General features: G+C 42.7%; 1 pseudogene; it reads right to left on the bottom strand.

Moving 5' to 3' along the window:
- Positions 1-18546: 18546 nt before the first annotated feature.
- LOC145643540 (uncharacterized) lies at positions 18547-19083 on the bottom strand (annotated as a pseudogene).
- Positions 19084-19469: the final 386 nt, after the last annotated feature.

Genomic DNA, 19469 nt, shown 5'->3' with positions numbered 1-19469 from the left:
TTTCTCTCTCTCTCTCTCTCTCTCTCTCTCTCTCTCTATCTCTCTCTCTCTCTCTCTCTCTATCTCTATCTCTCTTTCTCTCTCTCTCTCTCTCTATCTCTATCTCTATCTCTCTCTCTCTCTCTCTCTCTCTCTATCTCTCTCTCTCTCTCTCTATCTCTTTCTCTCTCTCTCTGTCTCTCTTTCTCTCACTCACTCACTTTCTGCCTCTCTTTGGCTCTATTCTGCTAAAATCACTCAAACGCAGATAACTTTATTAATATGCTGTGATTTGCGTTCAATATGCCGATACGCCCTTTTCCCAATATTCTCTCAAACTTATACATGGCAACATGGCAACATGGCTGCCACAGACATGTCGTGTACGTGTCCAGAAAGCCAACAGTCCTGGGCTCAGGTCTTCGAGAAGGCGAGCAGGACACTCTTTTCCACATGTACTGAGCCTCAGTCACAAGATTATATATCAATCTTCCCTCAGGGGGAGAGAGCTATATCAGATAGGCCTTGCCTGTACTCCTATCAGGCAGTGAGAGCTCGATCTATCAGACCACAGCATGAGAGCAGAGACAATATATAAGAGACACATAATGAAAGAAAAAAGGTCTCCTGGAATATTGACTGGCTGACCCTAACATGATATATGTACATATTTTGGCAGGGAGGGAAAAAAGAAAAAAACGTAATAAAAAAACAATAACGGTACGGCGCTTTTGACCCCCTTGTGAAGAAAAATCCATGCCAACGCTATCTCGCAGTGTGGGCTATGAGACAGTGCAAGACAAATCAATGGAGGACGTCATATCACAGCCGTGTAAGCCCAAAGTGAATGGAATGCCTGCAGTCTTCACGGTGCTCCACCAGAGAGAGATCTGCGTTCAATATTTCAGGGCCCTGGAAGAGTAAAAAACAAAATGGAGACAACAAAGAGGATTGGGGGATGGGTGAGTCTGTGGAGAAAACGTGGCTGGAGCAGTGTTTATTATCAACAGCGAGCAAACTGTCTCTCCATGCTTTAAACAGCTGAGGAGAAAGAGGGAGGCAAAACAAACTAATTCTAATTTAAAAAGTAGCAGATATTTCGGCTGCCAAGACTGGAAATAGGCTCATAGCAACATGGGAAGCAGAAGGCTTCGTGATGGAATTTTACCTCAGATTCATTCAAGTGTTAAGGGAAGACCGAGAGACTAAAACGCTCACAAGTCAGAAACTAAAAAATGGAAAAGGGTGTCCTTGTTCCCCTTGGCCTTTCAAATGAAATGCTGACTAGAGGCTTTGATCAGATGCAGGCCTAGCACACAGTATACTGTGCTCTCAGTCTGGCAGTGTAACAAAGAAGAGACTTGCAAGTGTCTATTGTGAAATGAATACTTCACCTGCTCAGTGTACAAAGAGTGATATTCACTTCAGATTGCACACCAATAGAGAACAAGTCGCGCATAGAATCAACCGGGGCCCAAGCGAACACAGCGTCATTGAAACCTGAGTGCTTGGCCTTGGACACAGATGAGCTCATATTATGCACTTAGCAGCATAAATGCATGCAACTTTCCTCTCATTGATCCCGAACATGAAATCCCAGTCTTGACGTCGTTCTCATATGCTGACATCGTGTGTGTCTGCGTGTGTGTGTGTGTGTGAGTGTGTATGTTCATACAGCTTCTCCAGCACAACAAAGTCTGGTCCCAAGGACACGGAATTAGCATGAACAGATCTAAGTGAATCAACACGCTTGAGTTTGTCCCACTGGACTAAGAAGAAAAGGAGAGTGTGGGAGAGACAGCTATCACCAGGGAGACAAAAAGACAGGAAAAAGTCTTTTGAAGTGCAGTGCTACATCAATAGTTGCTAGTGACCCTTCCCACTTTTCCTTATTAAAGATCCTGGTCCTCAGTCCAGTATTGACAGTGGAAACTTTGATATGCTATCGTGCTAGTTTATACTGTCATACTGCTGATAGAGGGTATTTCCACATTGATTACACCTCTGGGATTAGCCTGAATGCTAATGTAGGAGGGCAAAGTCTCCCTCTCAGTTTCCCTTCTCTTCTATATCTCCCTTCCCACTAGCCAAGAGGTCGATCTCAAAACTCTGTAATTACCAATGAACTGACCCTTATATAAATGCTGAATACAAGTGGAGGCAAATTGGTGACTTTCAGACAGAAATTGACAGAAAATGAATTTGTGTATTTTGGGTAAAAAAAGACCTTCAGGAAAATCAGGAAAACAAACTTGTATCACCAACATAAGCACTATCGTTTTCAGAAATACACCAAAAACACAATAACAAGCTACAAGAAAATATGCAGACAGATTAAAATTCAATAGTGATATTTAGACACTCAGTATTCTGATGGGAAAACAAAGCTAATGATTTATGATGGTGATTTATCTTAAGTTTATCCATCTCATGATTCCCAACCTTTCTGGACCTGCTGAAGATATTTGATATGAAATTTATAATGTATTTTGCAAAGGTAGATCGTAGCTTTGATCAGACAGACTGTCAGGTTTACTTGGCATTAAGCTGATGCCTTAAATTTAATCTTTTTTTCCCTCATATTTAGCTTAATCTTTGCGTACATGCAGTGTACAAAATGTGATGTTTGATTCAGTTTCTTAAACTGATTCTTTTGAATCATTGTAAATTATTTTGACTGATTCCTTTTCACATGGGGGAGGACGTGATTATTTCAACACACTTCGGCTTTGCATATCCACTGTGTGTGTTCCACATAAAAGAGTTGACTGCATGTCGTGTACATGTATACTCTCCTGTAGGAATATGTTTAGGCATATTTTATGTGCATTTAAGGTTTGTATCTGTCATTGTCAAATGCCTAGTACATTATGCAATTTAATCCGTTTTATTCAAATTTTGGGGATCTGTGACTATAATATTCACTCTGGTTCAAAGGATAAAATAAAAATGAAGGAAGATAAGTCAGTTTTCTGACAATAAGCTGTAAATTGCATACAGACTTTTTTATTAGCTTATTAGCTTATTAGTTTATTAGCTTATTAGCATCTTTTAGTCAATGCTTTAATAATATTTTTAATAGCTTTATATTTTCTTCATTATTCATGATCAAAGTCATCTAAACTACTGACTAAACTAATAAACAATAAGCTCCTTTAAAATGCAGATAACATTACCTAGATAGCAAGCCACTCACAGAGAAGGAAATTTAGATTCCTGTATTAATCACCCTTTTATCCATTGTAGTGTTAATGACAAAAACACCTGGAAACGTTTTCTACACTTTTTTTCCACAGTTTTCAACAAACTCCTTTTTCTTTTTTGGTTTGTAATAGATCTACTATCCAAGCTAGCAGAATAACTAGCTATTTATAGCTATATTGCTCTAACAGCCAAAAGCCTTTTGATAACCAAGAAAATAAATATCCATGAACAGAAAAAAAAGAAAGAAATATAAATAAAACACAATTAACATTAAGGAACATAAAAAAAAAAAATGTTCCTGTAACCTAAAAAGATTTGTGGTGATGTTCTGGAAAAATTCAAATGTTTAAAACATTCCATGATTTAAACAAGGTTTAGTCTCATATGTGTAAATGGTTCATACAACAGGGCGACAGGACAAAGCTTCAGCACGGCAAAGAGTGTGATGTCACCAAGGCCTGCTCCCTGCACACATTTGACTCTAGTGCACTCCAAACCACCCTGATGCATGTCACAGTTCATCGGGACCATCTATCTCTGCATCCCAAATTAGCACTGATAATTGCTTTGTCTTGCTTTGTTTTTGCACCAGCACTAAACAGCATGCAGAGCCAGCCGGCGAGACAGGACTGCAGAGCAAGCAGGGTTAGCAACCTGCGGCCTGCCCCCCTGCTCAGCGAGCTTCAGCTCCATTTAACCTGTACACCCACTCCGTCAGGTTAAGTGCCTCCCTCGAAGTGCTCATTTACAAAGAGACACGGGCAGTCTTATCATATTACTTCATTTAAAGTATCTGCTATGGTAATGTGGGTTACGGCAAGTGAAGTGTATGGTTAGGAAGGTAAGTGCCAAAGTCACAGTGTGGGCTGCAGAGAAGTTTTGTCGACTTTTGTTGTTGTTGTTGTTGTGGACTCAGACACAGTCCCGTAGTCAACAAATATCTATAAACTGCCAACTCATCCATAAACCCATAATAAAGTAAAAGTCCAGGTCCCCAGTGTAGGTATTTGTCTACACCAGTGAATCCCGAGAGATCGCTTTCTGAACCATTGAGCTCTCCAGGGAGTAATTACATCATCTGTCAGGAACAGGTCTTTCACATTTGCTTTAAGTTACTATCCATCATGTTGGTTATTGACACTCACACATACACATGCATATTCTCCCACACTCGTACAGTTTAATCAGACAAGTGGAACCAACTGATGAACCAGGGACCACTTAGAGCAGAGATCCAGGGAAATGTTACCACAGGCAGGTATGGTAATAGCAATGCAGTGGTAGAGCATCAGGAATGTCCTGAAGGAATGTCAGGAATCGCACGTCTAGAGCTGGACAGGGAAAGGGAATGATGGGAATTGGAGTCTTCAAGAACCTAGAGATGCTGGGGTGTCTCATACAGTTGTATTATCCTGTGACAGGTGTTCCAGGATATAGGTAAGCTGGGGCGGTGGGTGGAGTCATGACTAAGGAAGCTTAGAACATGTTCCCATGACACCACATCTACACAATATCATGTTAGGAGACACGAATGCTTTATGTTGTTTTGTAAAACAAAAAATCTACCAGAACGACTTTATAACCACTAGGAAAAAGCACATATTGTAAGAATCACAGTGAAGACATGACTTTAAAATGACCCCATATCTAGATAAAAAAGCTTTTGATTATTCCAAAAAAGGATATATGTGCCAATACCATACAAGCATTTATGCATGGAGATTAGCTCAGTTGTATTCTTATGTATGTCTAGGTAAGACAGACAACTTTAGCTGAATATGTGGTCACCTTCACTCCTTAAACTGCTGCCTTTAAAACAGCTATGTAATCCTCTGCCACTTGTTTAAAAGGGAAATGTGTTTGCGTGTTTGTTTGCTTGTTTGTTTGTTTGAATCAGACACAGACCAAACTGAATATATTGCTGCTTTTTTCCTGTCAAATTAATCAGCAAGATTAGGTTTGTGTTAGTATGTCACGATCAGTCCCTTCCATGTTCTGTGTTTTCCATGTCTTGTGATTTGTTCTGTTCCATAGTTTCGTTTTGTCCTCACACTGATTGCGTACACCTGTCCCTCATTTCTAGTTCATGTATTTAAACCCTGCTGTGTGCCTTGGTTGTGGCTGTTTATTGTTTGTTGCTTTCGCTGTGTCTTTGTTTGGGGGTTGTTGTTGCTTTGTGCTCTGTGTCTTTATTTTAGGCATCGTGTTTCCTAGTCCTGAATGTTCCCTAGCCTTAGTTCCTAGCCTGCTTCCCTAGTTAGCCTTCATGTGTTTTTGTTTTGTAATGTTTCCTCGTACTCTCCGTGTCGGCTCTGTGACCCTGGACTGCCTAAACGACCCTGATTTTGGATTTGCTCCTATTAAATCTCGCTCCTCTCAGCACACGCGTCCACCTCCTTACCGCTCAACATTACACAGCCCTCTTCAAAGACACCATATGATCATAGAAGTGAATGAAATATTGGGCCACCCGGTTGCATGCCTAAAGTTGTAGTTAATAACTGTCAGATTTAATCACACTCACTGATTTTAATTTTTACTGTATTTTCATTGAGTTACAAAAGGGCTCAAACATCCCCACTGATGTCAAACAGTTCTCTTCTGAGTGTTTTAGCTATTTAAGTATTATTTGGTTTTGTGCAATATTAACAATGACATACAATGAAGCTTCAATTTTGCAATGGATTTCCACATTTCACTGCCACACTTTACCAAGTATAATGGGCAGGGGCACTGCATATATTCTCAATTTATCAATTCCATGTTTTCATTATTTCAATAGCCATTGACAAAATGTTCTGAACACTGCTTATCTGTTGCCTCTCCTTCATGTATTTTGTTCTCCAACTGAGTTCTTTAATCTGTTATCAGGGGTGCAAGCCGCCATCCAGTCTGAGGCCATTTTGCAAGCAGCCTCAGGTGCAGATTTAGTTCAGTAAATGACAATGAAAGCATGCCAACATTTCAGATGGATGGGACAATATCCATTATTTAAGAATAATCAGCATTTGGCTAGCACAATAACACTCTTGTGAGCACATGCTAATGACATGGCGATCAAAAATGCATAAATTAAACTGTTGCAAAGCATTGTCAGATGCATTCAAATGGCTAAAATAATCAAAATGGTTAAGGCGTATGGTGAGAATAAAAGCACAATAGTTATAATAAAGTATTATAATAATAAGGAATAATAAAATAAGGATAGGAATGGTCCCTACAGCAGAGAACTGGCTTAAGGAGTTTATTCAGAAGGGCTGTCACTGCAATATCCACACAAAACCCCAGGCTTGATTCAGCCAATATGGGCTGCCTACTAAAGAGTGTGGGAGGGGTGTCGTTTTGTAGCTCACCCTGGACTGCAGACCTTGTGAAGACATGTTTGATTAAAATCTTCCACTGTGACTGACAAAAGAACAGAAGTCAGCTCAATATGCAGACAACTAAACTGGGACAGGATGGAATGAAATGCAAAGGCATCTTGGTCACTAGCTTTCCATGTAAAACACTGACTTTGCCACCAATGGTCACTCTCTCGTGCACACAGGCCCACACACACACACACACACACACACACACACACACACAGGCATGGAGGCACACCCTATTTCAAGTTTTCAGTCTCTGTGGAGCCTTCTCCATGGTCCCTGCACTTTTAAAGCACTGATATGGTGTCATCCATTATCATAAAATATATTAAAATACAATTAATTCCTGATGCAAAACACAGTGAGACCGATGTGCTTATTTCTAATTGTCTGCAGTCTTTCAGGCATGTGTGATGGCCGCATTTTATCATGGGACAACTTCAGTTGAGCTAAAGATGGTTCCTAGCCATACCGTTCAGAAGGGAAGCCAAATGAATTACAGCAAGTCTCGCTATGGTGCCAGCAACCTACTGTTATGCAAGCCCCAGTGGACAATCCCACGTCTAATGCATATCTACACTCCCCCTGCACTCTGCCTTAGAGAGCCACTCGCTCAGGTCTCGGAGGATCGTCTGTTTACTCCAGCAAGACAAAATCAGAGTTTGCTTACTCTTTCTGAACACCCTGCTTCAGCAAATGCCCATGCACTTTGTGTCTCTCTGTTTTAAAGGTCTGGTGCCCTGAGAATTCTTATTGCTCGAGCATGACCGCAAACAAGCGGTGAGCTTCTCCATGAGACAGCCTGCTCCCTCCTGCTGATGAGCAGTCTCATACTGAGAGAGGCTTTTAGGGCATCAAATCCTACAAGCAACAAAATAAATCAAATTGCATCAGCAGTGCAACTCAGCTAGTCTTCTACAAGCACACCGAGGGACAGTGGTGGCATAGCAGTGGGGCAGTTTGCAATCCACCATGGAATTCAGACCAAGACGTGAAAAGGATTTAAAGGTAAAGGTTTTAGCCTGATTAGGCACTGACACACACACACACACACACACACACACACACACACACACTCACACTCACACACTCACACACACACACACTCATACACTCACTCACGTGCACATTTCATACACAATCACACATTTTCATCATAGTTTGCTCCATTCAAAAGTCCATAAATGACACACAGATTAGGGCTGACATCTAATCAGTTGCTAATTTGAGTATTTTTGGTGGTTAAATCTGAACTTCCATAGTTCCCAAATGGAACCAGTCTAGACTGACATGGCAGATCCTGTTTCCCCTCGCTCTCTGCCTCATCCTCATTCTGTGAACACAGGTGCTCGCCTGTTCTCTTCCAAACACAAATATCCATTATTGCCTCCAATTTCGACAATTAGCTGCACAGGCCCGATCTGTTCCTTTCAGCAAATAAAACTGAATTAAGCCACCACCTGTTAACACTTTGCTGGGAATTGATAGTTTTGCAATGACAAGGAAAATTTGTCCTTTTTTTTGTTTCAATTTTAGTGAAACTGAAAGCATCTGAGTAACTACAAAAAATTAGCTGTGTAATACATGTATGATTCCTTACTTGAACAATGTTTTCAGAAAATAAATCATTCTTTCATAAATATTACCTCAGCATGCTTAGTTCTCAATATATTAGCTTTTGATTCATTTTTATTAATTTTAAGAATATTTATTGTGTCTCAGCCAGTGCTATTAAATCAATTAATCAATCAATGTATATATTTATCTTATTTTTAGGTGACAAGGGATTCACTACATTATTGGTTTGCAAAAAGAAACTACAATGATTTTGGACACATCATTGACATTAACTGTATTATGTCTGGGGTGTCAAAGTAAAATATTCACATTTATGCTTGTCAAATGGGTTTATTTAATTTGTCATTGGGGAATTAATATCTCCCTTAACCTTAATGTTGTAGTGGGTATTAAACTGACACACCCAGTTACCACTAATTACATCTCACGCCAAGAGGTTAATCTCAAAGACAATAACTCAATTACACAATTAGCATTTCCATGATTAAGATGTGTGCTTGTGTGTGTTTGTATGAGAGAGAGCGAGTGAGTGTGTGCATGTGTGTTAACTAGATTAATGTAATTTGATTGAAACAGCAAACACTGATAAAGACTGAATACAAGTGGTACAGCACAAGGGAGCATTACAGTTGCCATTTCTATTTTCTAACTCTAGTTAAAATAGTCGAATGACCTTATAAAGTAACATATTAAATGAAAAATGTAATACTTTATTTTGGGATACATGTTAAATTTTTGGTTTCATAGGCCATAGTGTAATAACAAATCATGTACCTGCATCATAAAACTTCAAAATGGTACCAAGATGCTTTTCAATTTTTTTTTTTTTTTTATTAGATGTTTCTGACTTTTTTCTATGTATGCACCATAGTATTATGTACAAAGGCCTTAGAAGCCTTGTGCATACAATCACTTGGCTACAACAGCAGAAGTCTGACATTTCAATGTTTCGTCCTTGGTGTATATTAAATTTATCATGCATGCAAGATTCTATTGAAGATTCTGCAACTATTGGGCACTGAGCTCTGGAAACATGGAAAAACAGATTACTACAACAGTGAATACATTAGGCAGTGAACAGAGTAATCATCTGAGTCCTTCACCAATCAATACTCTGTGCACCCAGGCCTTCAAGTAAGATCTAGTCGCAAGTAATTCCCAGTGTCAAAATGTCCTGAGACCACTTTAGAATAGATTCCTCTGCTTCTCTCCAGTGCACCCAAATCTTGATTTACAAAGCAGTCTGAATGGCACAACATGTGTGATGCTGAATGCTTCAGGAATAAAAACACTCTCACCATTGCTCAAAACAACAGCAGGGACCTGGTAGTAAATTGTCTTCTTCAAAGCCTTTTAAGCAGCACCATTGTATAATTCAAAATATATTATAATTGGCAAAGCAATAAAATATATCTTTGCCTGTAAATAAGTGATGGTGGACTGGGTAATTCAATGTACTGTAAGAGGTGGATTTATATGGCATAGAATCAGTGGTTAATTTCCCAGAGGAAATTAATTTAGCCTTCTCTAAGCAGCAAGAGGGAGAAGATGAATGCTGACCACTGTCTCTGGTGTAAATATTGATAGTGAGAGAATATACTGGCCATACATCAGGACTCTCACGCAGGCCACTATCCTAAATTATGTGCATGCGCAATCAGACATATGGTATTTAGAAATGGATGGTCCTTGTCACTGAAGCAATGACCTTGAGAATACACAAGGCTCAGATGCAAGCAAAGACAGGCCCTTCAAGAGGCTGTAACGAGTTCATTTTATGAACATACCAAACATCGCTTCCTTGAGACTTTCACAGCCATGACGAGGCACAACAATCCACTGACCGAGGGCCCTGTCCTTTGCCTCTCTGCTTGGAGAGGCATTGCGAAGCTGTGAGCAGTGCCTCCCAGGAGGTCTGGCCATCCTGCTCCTCTGTGTCGATAATGGCTGCGATGCACACTGAGTACTACCTCATTATTGTGGGGAGCCCCCCTCCACGCGAGATCAAAGTCCTGGACCTCGTCTCCCGGAGGCTCAAAAGCCTGCCGAGAGACCCTGGCATTTACAACGGCCATCCCCATGAAACAATACGAAAAGGCCAAGCAGCAAATGCCTCCATCCTTCCCGCCACAGAAGGGGCGTGGCACTCTCTGATGTGGGCTTATGGACGCCTCTTCAGAATCCTTCAGAAGCCCGCCTTTATGCCCGCCTCGCCTCCTCTGTGAGCACTTCTAGTTTGGCGCCGCACATTCCACCAGAAAGCCTTTTGAAGTCCAAGAGTCTGGTGATCATTAAATCTTTTAGTTTGTTCTCAACCTGCAACTAAAGCTTAAGTTAACAGTTCATTCTGTATGGTTAGTCAAACATTTGAGAATATTCGGGGTGAAAAGGTTAAAGGTTTCATTTTGCATTTTTGTTCACGCTCGTACAAGCAAATAATGTCGTGGAGTCATGCTTGTTTGTTCATGTGCATTTTTTCAGCCTGTTAGAAGAGTAGACAATCACCTCAGCTCTGCGTCATATTCCTTTACCAAAGGTGAAACAAAAAACAAAACAAAACAAAAAATAAGTGAAACGAAATCTGTGTTGCACCTGCAATGTGGAAATGCTTTCATTTGTGTTCCAAAACGATTCGCTTTCGTGGTCTGTACACTGCCCCTGCCCCATCGTTGTTCTTCACGTATGGGAGGATACGTGATGGGTTAGCCATGCGTCACGCCAGCGACCCGTAGCCTCCATCAGCCCGTCGGGAGCTGGAGCAGCCGGAGGGTGTGGGTGTGCAGTGCAGCGAACGTGCTCCTTTTCTTCTGTTCATCGCACTTACGACAAGCACAGCAGGCGCCACGTGACTGGAAGGTCCAGGCGCACTACCAGCCCGCCCGCATGTCATGAATTTCCATTTACATCTTTAAATATGAAGAAAAATACAACCACCTTTTCCTGCTCACCAAAACATAGTATAGTCATTTGGGCCAATAATGTTGCTTGTTAAAATAGTAGAAGGTTAGGAAAACGTCTCCCAAATGATATAGTTGTTACTGAGATTAAAACCCAGCTGTTGTGCTCTCAGTATTTTATTGTTTTTATAAATAACAAGAGCTCTGGGATTGGGAGAGACATAGTCTAGAACCCACTGTTTGCCACTAACGTAACACATATGTAAACATTTCATAAGCATCATTAAAAAATCTCAAGTTTTACAGGAATCAAATACTTGCATAAATGCAAATACAAGAATGTAAATCGTTGATTTCATCAACTTTAAACCCATGAACTAAAAAGGCATTTTGACCTAAAATTTGACCTAAAATGTTTGCAGCTTATCATTCTCAAACAAATACACAAATAAATAACAGCAACATAAGCAATAGTCAGTGGGAGCCTCATGCACAAGGAAGTGCGAAACATGTAGAATCAAAAACCATGATAGCAAAAGGTTACGTCAAAAGTCTCTCTCTCTCTCTCTCTCTCTCTCTCTCTCTCTCTCTCTCTCTCTCTCTCTCAGTCTAACATAAGGTCTGTCTTATTTGGCATAACAACACCATATCTATGAATAATAAACACAGCCGACATAATTAATTCTTTCCACTGGCAAGGTCAAACTCCCCCATTAAAGACATTAATTTCTCCCAATATGCATTATGCTTCATTTTTCTTTTCTTATTATGTCCTTCCTTATGCCATATCCCCACGTAAAGCGATAGAGAAAAGATCAAAGTTCCACCAATTAACGGAGATTGAGCCGCTCGGTTTCCCTCGGGGATTAGACATATCACTGATGAAAGGGAATGGTGTGGATCTAAACGGCGACTAAGCGCTGTAACCATGCATTTAGATGTGCTAACAACAGACCCCCATCGGTATCCTGTCGCTAGTCATCAATCAAGGCAAATCTTTAGCGCAGCAGACCGACACGTCTCCACTCGATTTAGTCTCATATCAAAACGCTTCGTTCCCCACGGGCCCTTGGGAAATTAAACAGGTAAGGGCCATTGTGCCAACAGTGACGAACAACAGTGGCGCGTTGGTGTTATGACGAAGTCACGATTTAGCATGCTCACTGTCTGCCACGCCAGTAGCACAGGGACGTCTCTGACATGACAGGAGCTTGCCACAGCTCTCTCTCTCTCTCTCTCTCTCTCTCTCTCTCTCTCTCACTCTCCTCACTAAGTGTCCATTTGATGGCAACTCCATTTATAGAGAACATTCTCTGTGAGATCTCATCTTTTATATGGCTCACAAAAGGCCTTTTCATCTTACATCTCACAGATTGGTGTCTCCTTCCTGTAAGTGTCTATCTGAGGAGGCTTTTAATATTGTACATTTTTAGAACCTTCCAGATAGCTGTGAAAGATGAACCCTAGCTTTAAAGAATATCAATAAATGATCTATGCCATGGAAAACGTCATCACTTGAACCTCCCAACATGAAAGCTTAATTGTTGGTGTGCGCTGTAATGTTTAACAAGCAGAAACAAAGCCACAGGTGATATTTAATGAATCTGTGAAGTCAGTTGTTATGGACCAGCAAGATAAAAAGAAAACTGTTCCATCATAGCAAAGGTTCCAGTTAAATATTTTATGGCATAATATCTCAGTTGGGTGCATTTGCAGTTATTCTCAACATGGTGTGCTTTTCTAATTGTGAAAGACTGACCCACTGTCCTGACTGGAGCAGATGTTGGTGCAAAGCTCCAATAAAGAAAAAACACTTCAAGTATAAGTCAAGGACAACACTCACCATGTTGATCCCTGGGAAGCTCTCAACGGGACAAGAACCATTCTGAAAGCTGGGAAACTTTGAGTAGATTAACTTTTCTGATAACTTTTCTCCTTTTCTTTCAGCATGCGTACAAGACTTATGTGGCATTCTATTATGTGTGATACACAGTATATTCCATCTAATCTAATCATCCTTAAAAGATAGAAAGGGAGTGATAGATAGCAAGTGTGTGTGTGTATATGCATGTGTGTTTGTGTGTGTGTCTTTGTTTGTTTGTGCGCGCGTGTGTGTGTGTGTGTGTGTGTGTGTGTGTGTGCGTATTCATGTTTGAGATAAAATCCCCACTGATGGGACTGATACTTTCCTTTCTAAACAGCTGAGCGCTGAGCTCATGTGCGAAATCCAAAAAGCTCACACATTCATCATTCACGCTATTTTACTTAGAGAAATTGCCTCGTTCGATTACGGGCTGAGACGCTGGTGATTGCCTGCTGCCACACGTGGCCCTTTCCTCACTCTCACTCATTTCCTATCCGTTTTGACTGGCTGCCCTTCTGCGTCATCAGCGTGCCCTAGCTGAAGGAATGAGTTTTATGTTGCAAAGCTGCCACACACCTTACCGGCTCTGAATAGAGCAAGTGCGGCCAGAGCAGCACCGCTGGCCATGAGGAGGAGAGTGAGGAATAAATAAGTCACTTATTTATTTTTTTGCATTTCAGAGTAGCTGGCAAGGCCTTAAACCACTAAAGGAGTTACTCGAGGGGCTGAATGAGTAGCTCTAACCCAAAAATGAAAACTCAGCATAAGTAAGCCTTCTACTGGATCCCACATCATCTGTATTATTGTCACTATCAACCCCCCAGCAAAGGCTGCACGGGCTATCGGCATTGTCATTGTGGTGAAACTCTGCTCTTTGTTTACTCGCTTTCCAACATTTCCATGCTGACTGGTATATTTTTGTACATTAGATAAGCTGGGAGTCATTGGCAGCATTGCTGCAGGAGCAGCCCGGCATGCCGCAATATTCCCCACTGGCCTTTGGGAGACCTGGAACACCTGCAGAAGACGTCCTGTCCTCCTGCACTTCGCACCTGCCTCCCCCACAGCTGATGTGACCTACAAGGCCAGGAGGATAAAGACATCATCTGAAGAGCTAAGAGAACCGATGACCCAGCTGGCATAAGGCGGCCTACTTAAAAGTTCACGTCCTCCCAGAAATGCCCACCCACACTCACAGTCCTACATATGATCTGTTGCCTGTCCATAAATGCATGTGCACAGAGGGCACAAACACACACACACACACACACACACACACACACACACACACACACACACACACACACACACTCAGTGTGACAGGATCACTTCACTATGATTTTCTCTTGATATTTCTCATCTGTAAGCATACACATCCGTGGAGCACTGCCACGTTACTCTGGCCCCCATCACTTTATTAGCCCTACTGTGACCATTAGCTCACCCCATATCAACAATCACTTTCTCCTTCTACTCAGTAAACATTATCTGGGCCTAAACAAGTCAGCATTATGAGATTAAAGCCTTAAATTAGCGTGGCTATCCTGCCAGCCTTTCAGTCATATTGACATTTCAAATTTGAGTTGTTTGTTTAAGGGACCCAGCACCATATTCCAAAGCACTCTGAAGGCTTTGCTAAAAGTATGTAGCTGGCATCAGACTGAGCCAGCGAGGGATTTGCATGAGATGATGAGTTATCATTACCTCTCTCTCTCTTCATTACGAGGTCCTCATCAACAGAGGCTCGAGTGCAATATTAATTAATAAGGGGAGAGAGGAGAGGCAGAGTAAATCAGGTGCAAGAGGAACTGCTCACATTTTAAATTTGCTCATTTTTGTACATTTTTATTATTAGAACGTTGATGTATGTTTTTTTGGGGGGGGGGGGCTCTATGCAAACACTGTGTGTGTGTGTGTGTGTGTGTGTGTGTGTGTGTGTGTGTGTGTGTGTGTGTGTGGCTCAGTAATAGCCACACACACAGAACAGGTTGTGAGGTGCTAGTAGGTGGCTAAGCCACAGCAATGTAGGGATAGCAGAATGTGATGGTCCTCCAGGGGATGCAGGATGTGCTGGTCCTGCGTAAGAGCCATGGGTGCTAACAGATGGTAGCCCTTTTGTCTCCGGAGGAAACAGACAGGCACAGCTGGGAATATGTGCCTCAAGCAGTTCCCACAGAAGTGGATTAAAACTGACCATTTGTATTTTGGGTATGTCCTTTTCTGTTGACGATGACTTCAGTAGAGCCGAAGACGTTCACTTAATGCAGGATGCATAGTATAATATGTAACCCCTGAAAGGAAATGTATTCTTTTATGTATCCCCCCCACCCTCAAAGGGGGACATCTTGTATGTGAATACCTCTTCTCTGATTCCCATTGGTTCACCTGGCTTTGATAACTGCTGTTATTTTGATATGCTAGTGGAGGTAAGAGAGGGGAAGACAGTTCTGCAGAGGGCTTCTCAACCTCAAGGCATCCTGCATTGTGTATAGCTTCAGTTATGCTATTTTTTGTTGCTTTGCTTTAGAAAAGTTATTTTTATCATATGAATGTATTTTTGGTTAATTAATAAATCTGGTTAATCACTATGTTTTCTCTTGGATACATCTACAGTAGGCCAAAATAGTATTAAACATCAGATAATGGTTTGGGTATGCTAGCACCAATGTTCTATTAAGTATCAGATTTCTGCAGTGCCTGTTTATTACACTAAACTCCTCAGTAAGGTTCTCTGTATAGGCAAGCTATGACTGTTTAGCAATATGGAACTTTGTAAAGTTGGTTAAGTAGATTTTATATAACCTGCACTGAGTTATCTCTAATGGAGGCAATTCCTCTGACCTCTTACTAAAATTATCTAAAAGTTTAGAGTCAGATAAATGAATAAGCTTTCATGCACATTAAACCTTCATCTACACCTATTTCTGTCATTGGTAGGAGGAAAACAGGGTATGGTGGTTAAAGAACAGAACTAAAACCCCTATGCCAAACTCCAGTGCTTCATTTACAATAGATCATCAAACAAAAACAAAACAAAAAATCCAAGACAGCAAGAACACACACACATTAACACAGTCATCCCGAGAGCGTGGCAGTCATTGGACGCGTTGTGAAGTGGTGTTCTTATGGCAGTTGGAGACATCACGGTGAGTGTGTGCAGGTGGACTAATTATAGGCCACCAGCCGTGTGTTGTTTCTCGGCCTCGTCCACCACCATGCTGCTTCTGCTGTCCAATACCAGGGTGCTGGTGCTTGTTTGTCCTCCAGCCAGCACCTTGGACAGCTGCCCACTGCTGTGGAGACTTGTGTGCTGATTGACTTGAGCAGTGAGGGGTCGGCCCGCTGCCACTCGTCAGAACCTGACTGGGCGGGCCTCAAATTTCAACTTGACCGTGTACAGCATATATCAGACATTGAAGCCAGATCCAGAGTCTGGTACTTAGGGACATATAAGTTGGATAGGTCTCACACACACTTGCATGCATAAGCAAACACACACAAACACCAACACACATACACCCACACACACACACAACAGGGATACAAACAAAAATCAAAGCAAAGAGAAACACACTAAATTCATGGAAGCACCCATGGACTGTGAGCTGCTGGTCACAACCACTTTCCCTGGCCTGTAGAGAATTCCAGTGGTCAAGGGTTAAAGCACAATAGATGGGCTTCAGAGGAAAGCACTCAAATGCTGATCAGAGTATACTGCACAATAATGCAATAAATGTGTGAAGGGTGAGGAGTCAATGGACAAGGAATGACAGGACAGCTACAGCAGCCAGGAGCGCGGGCCTAACTACGCCCAGTCCAGGTGCCTGTCGCTGGTAGCAGGTGGAGGTCAGGATTCAGTAAGTTTGTGTGTGTGTGTAATGAATGCACACACATAGAAGAAGATCCAATTGCAGAGGTTTTATTTTAGCAATCAAACTAATACGTGCAGTAGGACGGGTAAGCATGGTCGGGTCAGTCCGAGGTCGATGCACAGGGTGGCTTTCAGGAGGTGTCCTAGGGTCAGGCAGGAGACGGGGTCTAGAAGGCAAGCAGGAGTCAATAACCGGGAAAGCACACAGGACGAGGAAACGCTCGGTATGCCACATAGAAGCAATACTTAGGCATAAGCCGGTTCACCGTCGATCTCAACAGGGGTGGGAGGGTTGATGGGGGTTGTGGCTGCAGACACCGGACTGTAGTGCACAGGCTTCAACAGGGACACATGGAAGGTGGGATTCATCCTATACTGGGGGGGAGCTGCATCTTATAGCATATGGGATTGAAATGCTGAAGCACCTTGAAGGGGTTGATGTACCACGGGCTCAGTTCCCTGCTGGGTAGACTGAGCTTCATGTTTAGAGTCGAGACACAGACCCTCTGACCAGGATGCAATATTACGTTGGGGTTACAGCGACGACTGGCAAATTTGTCGGGTACGTAAAGCCCTCTGCAAGTGGACGTGGGCGACCTCCCATGTCTGAGAGCTCTGTCGAAACCATTGATCCAATGCTTGTATGTCAGTGGGGGAGTCATCGCACGGGAAGAGGGCCGGTTGATAACCGTAGACACATTGGAAGGTGGTGAGCGGAGTGGAGGTGTGCACAAGTGAATTGCGGGTGTATTCTGCCCAAGGGAGGAATTTGTGCCAGTCTGTTTGTGAAGTACAGTACTGATGGAGGAACCTTCCAACCTCTTGATTAACACATTCAACCTCTCCGTTGGACCTGGGATGGTGACCTGAGGAGAGATTCATAGTTGTGGCTAACGATGTGAATTGCGAACCACGATCAGACACAATCTCCTCTGCTAGACTAAATATGCGAAACACAAAAGAGAACATGGCTTCGGCTGTTTCCCAGGCTGTAGGTAAGTGAGGAAAAGGAATGAGGTGACATTTTTGAAAACCTGTCCACCACCACCATAATATCCGCGTTCCCATCAGAGGCAGGGAAGTCCGTGATGAAGTCTGTTGCGATGTGAGTCCAAGGGCGATGTGGCACAGGCAGGGGATGTAATTCCCAGCAGGGAGAGTGTGAGGAGTGCAAGACTGAGCACAGACTGCACAAGACATTATGTAATCACGCGTATCGTCAGGAAGGGAGGGCCACCAAAACTTCCGGGACAACATGCATGTGGTGCAAGTGATACCGGGATGTCCATTACATAAGATGGAGTCTATTACATATGTTCCTCTGAGGGAAGCTGGAACATATTATTTCCCTGGGGGGCATTCCTCTGGACTAGGGTCATCCTTCAAAGCATTCTCCAGGTCATGCTGGAAGCCCCATCGTATGGGAGCTTGGAAGCAGCTATTAGGTAGGATGGTCTCTGGAGCTGGGTTGGTCTCCCCCTTATCATAGATGCGTGACAAGGCATCCACCTTTTGATTCTTGGAACCAGGTCTATAAGACACAGTGAAGTTAAACCTGGAGAAGAACAACGACCACCTAGCTTGCCTTGGGTTGAGTCGTCGAGCTGACTCTAGGTACTCCAGGTTTCGATGGTCCGTGTACACCAAGAAGGGACGTTCAGCCCCTTCTAACCAGTGTCTCCATTGCTCTAGGGCAAGTTTGAGCACGAGAAGTTCCCGGGTCCCTACATCATAATTCCTCTTGGCGGGTTGTAGTTTCTTGAAGTAGAAAGCACAAGGGTACAGTCAAGGTGTGGTGCCTTGTCTTTGGGACAGAACTGCCCCTAATCCCACATCAGAAGCATCCACTTCCACAATGAAAGGAAGAGAAGGGTCGGGCTGACGGAGAACAGGTGCTGAAACAAAGGCCCCCTTCAAGGTTAGGAAAGCCTGATCCGTGGCCGAGGTCCACTGAAGCTGCTTTCTGCTTTGCTTTTTGAGGAGGTCCGAAAGGGGAGCAGCTATGGTGCCAAACCCCAGAATGAACCTTCTGTAGAAGTTGATAAAACCCAAGAAACGTTGCAACTCCTTGACGGTAATGGGTTTAGGCCAACCTTGTATAGCAGTCACCTTATCAGGGTCCATGGAGAGGGCTTCCGGTTTGAGAGTGCACCCTAGAAAAGAGATGCATTTACTGCGGAACTCACACTTCTCAGCCTTGGCATACAGTTGATGTTGCCAGAGACGCGTCAGGACGGCCATTACGTGATCCACATGCTCCGTTTCAGATCGGGAAAACACGAGGATGTCGTCTATGTAAACTATCAGGGACTTATCTATCATATCTTGAAATATGTCATCCATAAATGCCTGGAAAACAGAGGGACTATTAGATAACCCATATGACATTACTAGATACTCAAAATGGCCTCGTGTCGTGGTGAATGCTGTCTTCCGCTCATCACCCTCACGTATGCTTATGTGGTTGTAAGCGTTACGTAAGTCCAATTTCATGAAGATGGTAGCCCCTAGTAGTCATTTGTGGGTTAAAGAGATGAGGGGAAGAGGATAGGAATACTTTACTGTCACCTTGTCAAGGGCCTGGTAATCGATGCACAGCCTTAAACCTCCTCCTTTCTTTTCCACGAAGAAGAATCCAGCAGTGACTGGTGAAGTAGAGGGCCATATGAAACCATGCTGCAGTGACTCAGTGACGTAAGCCAGTGCTG

The sequence above is a fragment of the Electrophorus electricus genome, chromosome 13 (genome assembly GCF_041902795.1).
Source record: "Electrophorus electricus isolate QZ-2024a chromosome 13, ASM4190279v1, whole genome shotgun sequence".
Taxonomy (NCBI): Eukaryota; Metazoa; Chordata; class Actinopteri; order Gymnotiformes; family Gymnotidae; genus Electrophorus; species Electrophorus electricus.
Note: the sequence above shows the minus strand (reverse complement) of the source record. Positions and strands in the feature narration are given on the sequence as shown.